Here is a 12,921-nt window from a genome sequence, read left to right as displayed (position 1 = left end):
AAACCACTGGATTGCGGTTTTCAAAATTCTTTAGGGCATTTGTTGAGTAAGGTTTGCAATATGTGCATGAAACATCCGAGCACTGTATTGGGTTAAAAAAAAAATGTGTATATAGTACCACTGGGGTGCTAAACAGGCGCTGTCACCGGCTCAATTCAAATCTAGCAGCAGTTTAGAAATAGGGGTGGTCAGCCCCTAAAAATGGAATCTAGAGGAAGGGAATCACAATAATCAATTTATTAAAAATTATATATATATATATATATTATGAATAATTTCACATTAAAACACTTTTTAAATAGGTGAAGTATCACACAACATTATAACATCTTCGAATAGGTAGGATATTGTATAACATCACATTGATGATGGCCTATGGTGCAAGCCAAATTGAGATGAATAAATGAAATGAAATAAAAACCCCTTTGAATTGATTTGGGGATATTTAGGGCAAGCACCCCACTGGTCCTTCCTATATGGATCCTATTTGGACTCCAAATGGACAAAAGTTAATGGGGGGACAGTTGAGTAACTCACATATCCAGGATGATAGCCACAGTTCTTTGTTGTGGTGGAAGCTGGTCCCCGTGAGATAGATGCACTGTCCTTATTTTGTGATTTTGTAGAACCCCACTGAATGGCACAGTCCACTTTTGTAGTCCTGGTTCAGGTATCCTTGTGTAGATTGAAGCTCTGGTCCACCGATTTGGTAGGAAGAAGAGGCAGGGGTGCTGTAGACTGACGCGTTTCGCTGGGTATCCCCCAGCTTTTCAAAGCATCCGTCTCACGGGAACCACCTTCCACCACAACAAAGAACTGTGGCTATCATCCTGCATATGTGAGTTACTCAACTGTAGCACCATGAAAATGTTTTTCAAAGGAAGTTATTTACTGTTTTGTTTGAAAAATCAACCAGTGTTATGTCTATAATACAAAGGTTTCTCTTCACACTCATTCCAAAACTCTACCGCATTTTTCTTAAAAATCCCATCACCTATTCAAAGTCTCATCTGCAAATCTTAAGCTGCAACTCCCGCCCCTCACCGTACCTGAGACGGGACTGGTATCGTAGCTTCATTGCCAGTACCAATAAAACTATAGAGAAGATAATGATTAATTGTTACCTAATGGGTACCCAAGAGGCATGGAGCATCTGAATATAAGCTGTAATATTCTATTTTTAATTACTTTAAAATAAATGTGCAGGCTTCCCCTTCCCTACTTGATCATTAATCATTAATCATTCTTTATTTTGTAAATCAAGGATCCCGTGCAGGGTAATGTGTTTTTGCATGCTATACCTGCTTCATATATTTGACTAAATAGGTTTATTGATTACATCTGCAACCATATAGATACAGTCATCACTATCAACTTTACACTAACACAAGTGTCAAAGCTCACCCAAATGAAACCCCTACAGTAGGCTTAGTTTGAGATAGTTAGTTTTGGCAGCCATTTTTATTTAACGTAAGTCTACATGCCCAGAGCACTCCCTTATTGTAGTTTTGCTGCAACTGCACACCATCAGCAGCTATTAAATCCCAGCCCCTAAGCCACAGGGACAGGGGCTGGCTGGCAACTTTTAGCCTGGGGGGCAAGTCCAGAGCACTGGCCCATAAGTAACAGCGCACCAATAAATGGAGTTTTTTTCATTTAAAAAATATCTATTAATAAAAATCTGCAGGTGCTGGTGGTCTCTGCTGGTGACACTGCCACCAGGCCGCCCAACTTCTTGCCGTCAGGCCGCCCATCTCCCTGCTACTGGTGACACTACTGCTGGCTCTTGAAACACAACAAGCTGTTCCACAGGCTCTCCTATAGGCCGCGCCCACCACACCACCGTGGGAGGGGGGACCCGCTGCACATCGCCGGCCACCGCCTTTGTGTTAATAATTGCATATGTTACTGCATATGCGATTATTAACAATGCGAGTGCCGGCGATGTGCGGCCGGGATTATTGGAGAATCCCGCCCTGTATATGTATTTAAAATTTACAATACATACACCAGCAATATATTTAAATGGTTTTCTTACATTAACAATCAGACAGTCAGCCTGACCTTACCCTTCCCCCACCTGCAGACTAAAGCTAACACTCCCCACATAATCACCAACTGGGATGCCGGCAGTCAGTAATCCAGTGTTGGCATCCTGACTGCCGGAAAATATATAATATGTAAATCAAGGATCCCGTGCAGGGTAATGTGTTTTTGCATGCTATACCTGCTTCATATATTTGAATAAATAGGTTTATTGATTACATCTGCAACCATATAGATACAGTCATCACTATCAACTTTACACTAACACAAGTGTCAAAGCTCACCCAAATGAAACGCCTACAGTAGGCTTAGTTTGAGATAGTTAGTTTTGGCAGCCATTTTTATTTAACGTAAGTCTACATGCCCAGAGCACTCCCTTATTGTAGTTTTGCTGCAACTGCACACCATCAGCAGCTATTAAATCCCAGCCCCTAAGCCACAGGGACAGGGGCTGGCTGGCAACTTTTAGCCTGGGGGGCAAGTCCAGAGCACTGGCCCATAAGTAACAGCGCACCAATAAATGGAGTTTTTTTTCATTTAAAAAATATCTATTAATAAAAATCTGCAGGTGCTGGTGGTCTCTGCTGGTGACACTGCCACCAGGCCGCCCAACTTCTTGCCGTCAGGCCGCCCATCTCCCTGCTACTGGTGACACTACTGCTGGCTCTTGAAACACAACAAGCTGTTCCACAGGCTCTCCTATAGGCCGCGCCCACCACACCACCGTGGGAGGGGGGACCCGCTGCACATCGCCGGCCACCGCCTTTGTGTTAATAATTGCATATGTTACTGCATATGCGATTATTAACAATGCGAGTGCCGGCGATGTGCGGCCGGGATTATTGGAGAATCCTGCCCTGTATATGTATTTAAAATTTACAATACATACACCAGCAATATATTTAAATGGTTTTCTTACATTAACAATCAGACAGTCAGCCTGACCTTACCCTTCCCCCACCTGCAGACTAAAGCTAACCCGCCCCACATAATCACCAACTGGGATGCCGGCAGTCAGTAATCCAGTGTTGGCATCCTGACTGCCGGAAAATATATAATATGTAAATCACCCCCCTTACACCCATCCCTTATGTACATATATGCCTATCCCCCCCCCCACATCAATTATACATACATATACATACGTGCCTGCCTATTACCCTCCCACAATCATTATACGTACATGACTGTAATCCCCCACATCCATTATACATACATATATGACTATCAGCCCCAGTGGCGTAACTATAAATTTTGCTCACCCCTGCCAAAAAGTTTGTGATTAATTATAGTAACCCTCTCCCCCTCCCATGGCATGAGATATATATGAACAGTGCCAGTCAGGCACAACAGAGAACAAACCCAGCTCACTTTAATATATGGTATAATAACAAGAAGTGAGTGACTGTGGGTGGGCTGTGCTCACTGCTCCCTCTCTGCTAGCTTCAGGCTCCTCTCCAGCATGTCTCACTCGCCCCTGCGTGATGCGAGGGTTAGGCTGCGAGTAGGGAGGGTTGGGTGCTATAAAGGGGGTATAAATATATAATCAGTTTCTATGGACCAATCGTATGCATATTGAACTATGTTCACACTGTAGTTGGACTACAAAACAAAGCACTATGGGTAACGTTCTGTCTCCTTAGTGAGACGCAGCCACATTACAACAGATGGCGACGAGCCCTTGTGCAAACTGAGGCGTGACACGCATGACGCGCCGGGACTACAGCGCGCGACGCTGTACGGCCTTCAGAAAGAGGCTTGACCCGGCCACGTAACGGGCATCGGGCGGAAGCGGATGTAACCGCTATAAATAAGCACAAGAGTGCAACAGTGAACTATCCATTTCCTGAGGAAGCCGCTGATCTTGAATAGGCAGAGAAACGCGTTCTGGCAGCACAAAGACCGGTACCATTGTCTTTTCCTTGACAAGACCGCAACAATTTGGATAAGCACCAGCGGTCGGGGAACACTATTGGGGACTGGCAGCCGAACCCTCACTTGCAAGTATTCACTAACCAACTAATAACCACTAATATGTGCATGAGTGGGGGAATGTGAACTTTATTAACATCAAGCTGGATACCAAAGTTTACAAATACTAATCCGTCACAAGGACAGCATGCATGCATATTAACCCTTACCACTGAGTGAATATAGCGGAATGTGTGTTTTATGTGTGTACGTCTTGTCTATGTTGCTGGCCACAACAGTATTAACACTGTATTTTAAATAAATTTTCTATATTATTTTGCACAAGCGCTGCTTACATTTTTTCTTTCTATAAAGGGGGAGTTAGGTGGTAAAAAAGGGGGGTTAGGGACTAAGTGGCAAGGGTTAGGCTGTGAGGGGGGACGAGTCAGGGTTAGACACTAAGAGGGGGGTGTTAGGCATTAGGTAGGGTGAAATAGGAGGGTTGGGGGAGAGGGTTACTATAATTACCCAGGCCCTCCAAGGCTCTACTGAACACTAACACCCCACCCACAGGCCAAACATAGTGAACCCAACTGTAGCAGTGTAGTAAGTTACTGTTGAGGATAAAGCAACACACACACATTTATACAATACACACATATGCACCCTCTACCACCATACACACACACACACACACACACACACACACACACACACAGGCACCCCTCTCCCATCATACACACAGGCTACCCCCCACCCACCATACACATACATACAAACACACACACACACAGGCACCCCCTTCACCCCCATCATAAACACACACAGGCACTCCATTCACACCATACACACAGATACTGTGTAAACCCCCCCCCCCCTCCCCCCGTAGTCACAGCTTACCGGGTCTCTGAAGTTGTGAAATCAGCCATGCCCATGAGCAAAGAAAAGAAGCAGGAGACACAGCATGGAGAGGACGCTGTGGGACAGTCACTCACAGACACAGAGGGCATGATGGGAGCGGAGGCAGGACAGGCGACTGGCGAGGCCAGCCTTTAAAGAAGTGCAGCTTATTGGTGGTTGGTCCGATGGGAGGGGCCAGCTACTGTACAGCACAGCAGCTGTTACATGATCCTGCCTGTAACCTGCAATCTCTGCCCAGCGCTGCACAGCAAGAAACAGCCCTCCCCTGCTGCTCCTACATACTGCCTGTCAGGAGCTGAGCTCCGATCGCGCTGTAATAGGAGCACAATGAGAGCAAGGTATAGTGCCCCCCCACCCCCCGAAAGACAAACCCATTCATCCCTACCTGTCTGTGGGGAGAGAACTTAGTGGCATGTCAATGCGCTGGGGGGCTCCAATTATCTCTGGACTTCAGTGTTGGTGCCGCTCCTGGATGCACTGTCCTCTGAGAACGCAGAGCTCTGTCTTTGGCCCCTGTGTGGGCACTGAGTACAGCCAGCCAGACAAATGTGGAAGCGGGAGCTGAACATTTTCCCCTTCCCTGCAGAGCGCAGTCATAGTAGAGCTGCCTGGGCGTGTGAGGTACCCCAGCTGGCTGCCGCAGGCTGAAAGGCAGCTGTCACCCTGCCCCGTTAATCAGCCTGCCCTGAGGTACTGGCCGGCAGCAGGAGGCGGCAGGTATAGCACTCTTGCTCCCTGTCAGAGCTCCCGGCCACTGCTACCTAGTACCAATGCGCTGGGGCCGGCTTCTTATTACTGACGTCAAAAGGTCGCGTCTATTTCTCGCATTCGTAACCCGCATAAGCCCGGCCGGGAGAAGGGTATGCAACACTGATTTAAGGCGGCCCGCTGCACTAATGGATCGAGCGGCCCGGGGGGCACATGGCTCCCTGCCCCCAGGCCCAGCCCGCCCCTGCACAGGGAGTCTTCAGACTGGAGACAGAAAAAATTACGTGTAAAGGGAGAAAATGTGACTGCCATAAATTACAGCATTTCTAAGCGAGAAGGCAACCTTGCACTTTATAGGGTATAAGCATTCCCACTATAGCAAAGCCATACCACAGTATCACAATTACTAATTTTGGGAGTTGTGATACAGAAAGCATTATAGAGATTACCATACAATACAGATTGCATCTCAGTGACTACAGTAGTACAGGTTAAGTATCCCTTATCCAAAATGCTCAGGACCAGAAGAATTTTGGATAAAGGATTATTCCGTATTTCGGAATATTTTTAAATTTTAATGATGTATCTTGCATTTATGTTGTATAAACACATCAAACACATGAAATACACACAAATATATATATTTTTATGCATAAAACTAGAGATGGGTGACGGGTCAGAAGATTTGGATTTATCGCTGGGATTTGGATTTGTCGAGCGGTGGTGAAAAGCTTTGGATTTGGATTTTTTTTTAAATGGTCAAAAACGCCCAAATCACATAATTTTTGCTTTTTTTTTTTGTCCCTAGAGTAATATTTACCTCAATAACATTAATTTCCAGCCCTTTCCAGACAATTTTGACCACTTTACAGCTCACAATGTTGTTTTCATTCAATTTAGGCCAAGGTCTGACAGTATCAGTATGGTGCTTTGGGGTGCAGTACACACAAACAATAAAGAAGAGCAAGATAAAAAATGGATGGGGCTTGTCCAACACTGTGCGGAGGCAGAACAATCACATACAGAACTTGTACTGAGTCTGACAGTAGAGTCTCACTATGGTGTATTGGGGTGCAGTACAGTGCAGTGCAGCACACCAGACACCACAAATAATGTAAAAAATGAAAACCTGACTGACACAGCCTGCCTGTGTATTGTACACTACACTACACTGACAGCCTCTGCCCTCTGCGCACTGACACACTGACACAGCCTAACTAATACGACCAGTACACTGACACTGCATACTTGCCTACTTTTGAAAACTAGTTTCAGGGAGATTATAGTTGGTAGAAGTATTTTGCACATCGCCCCATTGAGGGGGCGTGTTATGCTCCACTTAAAGGACATGTCTAGTTCCATATATGTAGAGATTGTGAATGTGGCACCTAGAAGCGTGGGTGTGTACTGCTACATCTGAGAGGAATCTTTTAAAATGACTGATATCCATATGTAGATGAGCCCCAAAGCAGTTAGTAAGAGATACTATACTTGTTAAAGTGCTGGGAAATGGTGCAGAGCTGTGCGCTGCTTGGGGAGGTGTGGGACAAATGGCGCTGAATCCACGGAATTGGAACCGCTCATCTCTACATAAAACAAGGTTTCAAAACATGAAACAAAATTTGTGTACTATATCAGATACTGAATTTAAATGCCAAGCAATCATTTTCTTGCACATATTTAGGGCCAGTTACATATTATGTCCTCATGAGTGCTGTTACAGATGTCCACAGTAGTGCTTTTAGCAAAAAAAAATATCAGTTTATGGAATGTATGGATTTCAGAATAATTTGGATAATGGATATATGGAGAAGGGATACTCAACCTGTACAGCAATTTGTGACAAATGTACTATACAGATGGAGCAGGCTTCTTCTTTGCTGGCGAATCGCCAGAATGTCAGCGCTGGCGATCCGCCAGCAGCCTGGCTAACCATCTGACTGAGACGCGTGTCTCAATCTCCATCGGTGGGGCGACGGGAACCCTGTCCGTCTCCGCTTCAGGGAGATGGACAGGGTTAGGGGGGGGTGCGGGCAGGCGACGGGGACCCTGGATGGCCGTCGACAAGCCGGCGGTGACCCGGGGGAAGCGCTGGAAGTGCGCGCGCGTCCCCTTCTCGCTATAGTGATGGTGCTGGCGGGGGATGGCGGTTGGCGTCTCCATCGCCATCCCCTGCAAAGATGGGACCTGCACCATCTGTACAGAGACAATTCTATTAACCAATATGCAATACAGAAAGCATTCTAGTTATAGAAATTCCAAAGACTTCCATATGGTAGCCTTTTAATTATCATTACTAGAATCCTCTGTATTTTAAATTATAGAGCATTTCAATTCAATATAGAGAACATCTTAGTAACAGATATTTAATAAACAAAGCCTGCTTGTGACCGATAGAATAAACCAAGCTTTCTAGAGACTCAAATACTATAGCAATCATCCTTGATACCATAATAAAATATAGAGAGCAAAATAAATAAAAGAGCATCCTAGTGACCATTATCCAATGTAGATAAAGTAAATTTAATTTATCACAACATAAACAGCGCTGTGAAGGAGAACATGGAGTTATTTAAATGACCACAGTGTTAAACCTGGCTAGAATGTTCCTGGTTGCACCCCTCCAGAAGTGCTAGCAAAGATATGACTATGGAAATGCTACAATGCTTTTTTATGCCTTTAATGTGGCACAAAAAGCATCACAACAGGCACATACTGTAGGTCGTACAGTGAGCAATTAAAAACAGAGCATTCTAGTGATCACCATGTAATATATTAGTGTTAAAAAATGGGTAACTTCATGACTGTTAATGAATTACATTAGAATGTAAAGTGATGCTGTCACTCTAGTCCTCCTGCCTGATGGTGTTCAAATATTATGAGGACTATCCATATGTTTCTGGATTAAAAGATCTACCGTGTCTAGATAGATAGTCAATAGGTCAATGGCAAAAGGTTGTGTCAACTTTTTGTTTACGTAGTGCATGCAGAGCTATTGGTGTCAACCTTTTCCTGTTTCCTTTATTCAATCCCACAACATGTTGAAGCCACGGTTTAAACCGTTTTTCTAAGTAAACACTGAGTGTATGTGAAATCTAAAATTTCAAACTCAAGGAGAGGTAAGTCCAGGATTAAAAATGGTTAGATAGACTGGCTTTTGGGATGTACAGTATGTGCTATATCTCAGTTGTGTGGGGTAGCAGACTATGACCAATACAATATTAATAACAAAATGTAAATTCAGAGCTTCAAAATGAAATACATCAGGGTTCATGTAATGTAAGACACATGCCTATGTAAACTCTAGGTCCAAACATTCCAGACTGATGTTTTCATTACCCCATCAATTTCTTTGCATGATAAACCACAAAAAGATGAAAATGTATCATAAATCTCCTGGTCATTCTTATAGGGAATCGTACCGTCTTTGGAAACTTGTGCCAACCGCTTTGAAATGCAAGTATAACTGGATGCTTTAGTATTTTTGATAAAATACTGCTCATAGACACTGGTCAGACCAAGTCGTGCTGTATCTACTGTAATTAACCTAGTAATAACTTTAATTCAAACTTCTGCCAGGGCCGTAACTAGGGGGGGGCTGGGGGGGCACGCGCACCGGGCGCTGGAGGCTGGGGGGCGCTGGAGGCAGGGTGTCGCTGGTGTGAGCAGCGGCAGCAGCGGGGAGCTAGCGCCGCAGACATAGATGTATGTCTGCGGCACCGCTGCCACATCAAAGATGGCCGCCGCCATGAAACAACAGACAGACACTAGAGGTGCGCTTGACCTCTAGTGTCTGTGATAAACACAGTGCGCGCCCAGCAATACGCGCTGGGGCTGGAGTCTGGACAAGCCCTGCCTGTCTCTTCATGGGGCAAACTACATCTCCCTCCTCCTGCAGCAGGCACCCCCTTCGCCCTGTCCCTGGATCCACTGGCTACCTGGACACCCTGCAGCTCCCCCCACAAATTGGTGAGTGCCCAGGGATTGACCCCCCTGACCCCCCTGTACTCCCTTCCCCCATGTGTGACCCCTGTTACCCCCTTCCTCTGTGTCTGTGACCCTATCTGCCCCAATTTCCCTGGTGTCTGATCCCCTCTTCCCCATATGTGTGTGTGTGTGACACCTTTTACCCAAATTAAAATGTGTAATGGGCATTACGGTGTGTGCTATAAATTGTAATGGGCATTACGGCATGTGATATTATGTGTAGTGGGCATTACGGTCAGTGGCATTATGTGTAATGGGCATTACAGCATGTAATATTATGTGTAAGGGGCATTGCAGTGTGTAATATGCGTAATGGGCATTAGCGTGTGTGGCATATGTAATGGTAATGAGCATTACGGTGTGTGTCATTTTGTATAATGGGCATCACAGTGTTTGGTATAATGTGTACTGGGCATTACGGTTTGTGGTGTAATGTGCTCTGGGCATTACGGTTTGTGGTGTAATGTGCTCTGGGTATTAGGGTGTGTGCTAGAATATGTACTGGGCATTACGGTGTGTTCTATAATGTGAATTGATACTACTATGTGACCACCCCCCCCCCCCCCCCCAAAAAATGCCCTAAATTTTTAACTGTCCCAGTTTAATGTCCCCCTTCTGCTGTCTATAAGCACACATAAATGGCTTCTGATTAATGTGTACTGGGCATTACGGTGTGTTCTATAATGTGAATTGATACTACTATGTGACCACACCACTCTCCCCCCCCCCCCTAAAAAAAAATGCCCTAAATTTTTAGTGCGACCTTCGGCGCGCACTGTCCCTGTTTACTGTCCCCCTTCTGCTGTCTATAAGCACACATAAATGGCTTCTGATTAATGTTTTTCTTTCTGTGCAAAACCAAATGCCAAATGTGTGCCTGCTTCTGGAAAAAAAAATAAAAAAAAATATTTTTATATATATATATATATATATATATATATATATATATATATAAAAAAATTTTTTTTTTTGGGGGGGGGGGGGGGGCACTAAATGTATGTCTTGCCCCGGGCACCAGAAACCCTAGTTTCGGCCCTGCTTCTGCATATACAGAAACACTTGATTTATTCAGTAACAAACATTATAAACATAATGCTAAGTATTTAGAGTTGGATTGTGATATTTTTGCTCATGCACACCAATGTTGCATAAGTATATACAGTATCCATATAAAGCATACTTGCCTACTTTTTAAAACTAGTTTCAGGGATATTATAGTTGGTAGTAGAATTTTGCACAGCACCCTGTTGAGGGTGTGTGTCATGCTCCACCCAAAGGGCGTGCCTCGTACCATAAATGGAGAGATTGTAAAAAGAGATTCTCAATGTGGCAACTAGAATCAAGTGTGTGTACTGCTACATCTGAGAGGTGTGTCATAAAATGACTTATATCTAAATGTAGATGAGTACCAAAGCAGTTAATAAGAGCTACTCTACTTGCTAAAGAAAAGTCACTGATACGTGTCAGGAAATGTTCATCTATTGCATTTCACACGTGGTTCCATATAAATGGCCATAAAAGTAGCCAGATATAGATAATTGTGGTTTATCACCAATGCTAGGAAATGGTGCAGATGATTCAATGTAAATGTATCTATTTCTCATTCCTTTTTTCCCAAAAATGTAACAGCTACACAATGTGGGCTAGGTGAAATGAGGGAGATTGCTAGACTAATCAGGGAGAGAGGGAGATTGCTGCTATTTCAGGGAGTCAATTGGGGTTTTCTTGAGCGCTAGGGGCACGTGTGCTGTGTGGTACAGAATGCTGCCCTCTGGTATAGGGATGCCGCCCTAACAAGAGTGCTTACAAAGAAAAGAGAGCCAGTGGGCGCCTTCTGTACACTAAAAAGATTTAATCGATATACACATAGATACAATACACAAAACACAGATTACATATGACGAATAGTATGCATGCATGCAAACAGAATAAAAATGTATATTCTGTATAGAGATATTCTAAAAATTGAAAACAAAATTATAAAAATTATAAAAATGAAAAAATGGATATAAAAACTGAACTGCAGCAAATATTTACCAAGTCCTGATTGGATGGTGTAGGGGCCAATATTTATAGTCCCATCACGGGTTCAGACCTCTCCAGAGTTATAATAGGAAGAGCTGTATAATAATGTGCAGAACGAGACGGGTTAATCACCTCTTGCCGCTCACTATTTGGATGCCTGATAGTTGTTAGTGGCACCTGTGTTGTAAATAGCACTTATTCACGCAAGAGTGACACTTCAAATCTTGTGTTAGACAGGGCTGAATAGTTGTCACTACAGCATCCCCTGGTTTTATCTTCCCACTGGAAATAGGCTTGCGCCTCAGTTGTAATCCACTGGCGTCTGCCGTACCACCTCTGTTGCCGGAGTCTGCCGCGTCGACTCTGTTGTTTGCGGTCGGCTGGGGTGATGTGTATCACAGTGGATGAAGGTACCCACTTGCGGGGATCAGGTCCTTGTAGGGCAGCGTGATTAGAGACCCGGAAACAGGCTTGCGCCTCAGTTGGTAAATTACCGGCGTCTATCGTGCCGCTTCTATTGTCGGCGTCTGCCGCACCGCTTCTGATGTCTGCGGACGGCTGCAGTGGTCAGTGTCACAGTAGTGGAAGATACCCTCTTGCGAGGATCAGGTCCTTTATAAGTGAACGTGACTTGGAGGCCGTAGGTTAGTGTCGGTCAAAAAGCACAGCGGCAGTGATGTGCCCGTCGGGTCCTAGGCTGCAGTGTTCAGTAAGTGACTCCTCAAGAAAACTAGTTTCGCCACGCTCAGGTGGCTTTTTCAATTCAGGAATGACTTGCGTGAATAAGTGCTATTTACAACACAGGTGCCACTAACAACTATCAGGCATCCAAATAGTGAGCGGCAAGAGGTGATTAACCCGTCTCGTTCTGCACATTATTATACAACTCTTCCTATTATAACTCTGGAGAGGTCTGAACCCGTGATGGGACTATAAATATTGGCCCCTACACCATCCAATCAGGACTTGGTAAATATTTGCTGCAGTTCAGTTTTTATATCCATTTTTTCATTTTTAAAATTTTTTTCAATTTTTAGAATATCTCTATACAGAATATACATTTTTATTCTGTTTGCATGCATGCATACTATTCGTCATATGTAATCTGTGTTTTGTGTATTGTATCTATGTGTATATCGATTAAATCTTTTTAGTGTACAGAAGGCGCCCACTGGCTCTCTTTTCTTTATTTCAGGGAGTCTCCTGCAGAATGCAGGAGGGTAGGCAACTATGATATAAAGATTTCACAATATCTTTAACAAGAGCTGTAAAGGTGGTAGAAAATATTTAATTTGCCAATTTTCAAGACTTTTTGTTAGTTAC

Source organism: Crinia signifera, chromosome 4 (assembly GCF_055691185.1).
Source record: "Crinia signifera chromosome 4, ASM5569118v1, whole genome shotgun sequence".
Classification (NCBI taxonomy): Eukaryota; Metazoa; Chordata; class Amphibia; order Anura; family Myobatrachidae; genus Crinia; species Crinia signifera.
Note: the sequence above shows the minus strand (reverse complement) of the source record.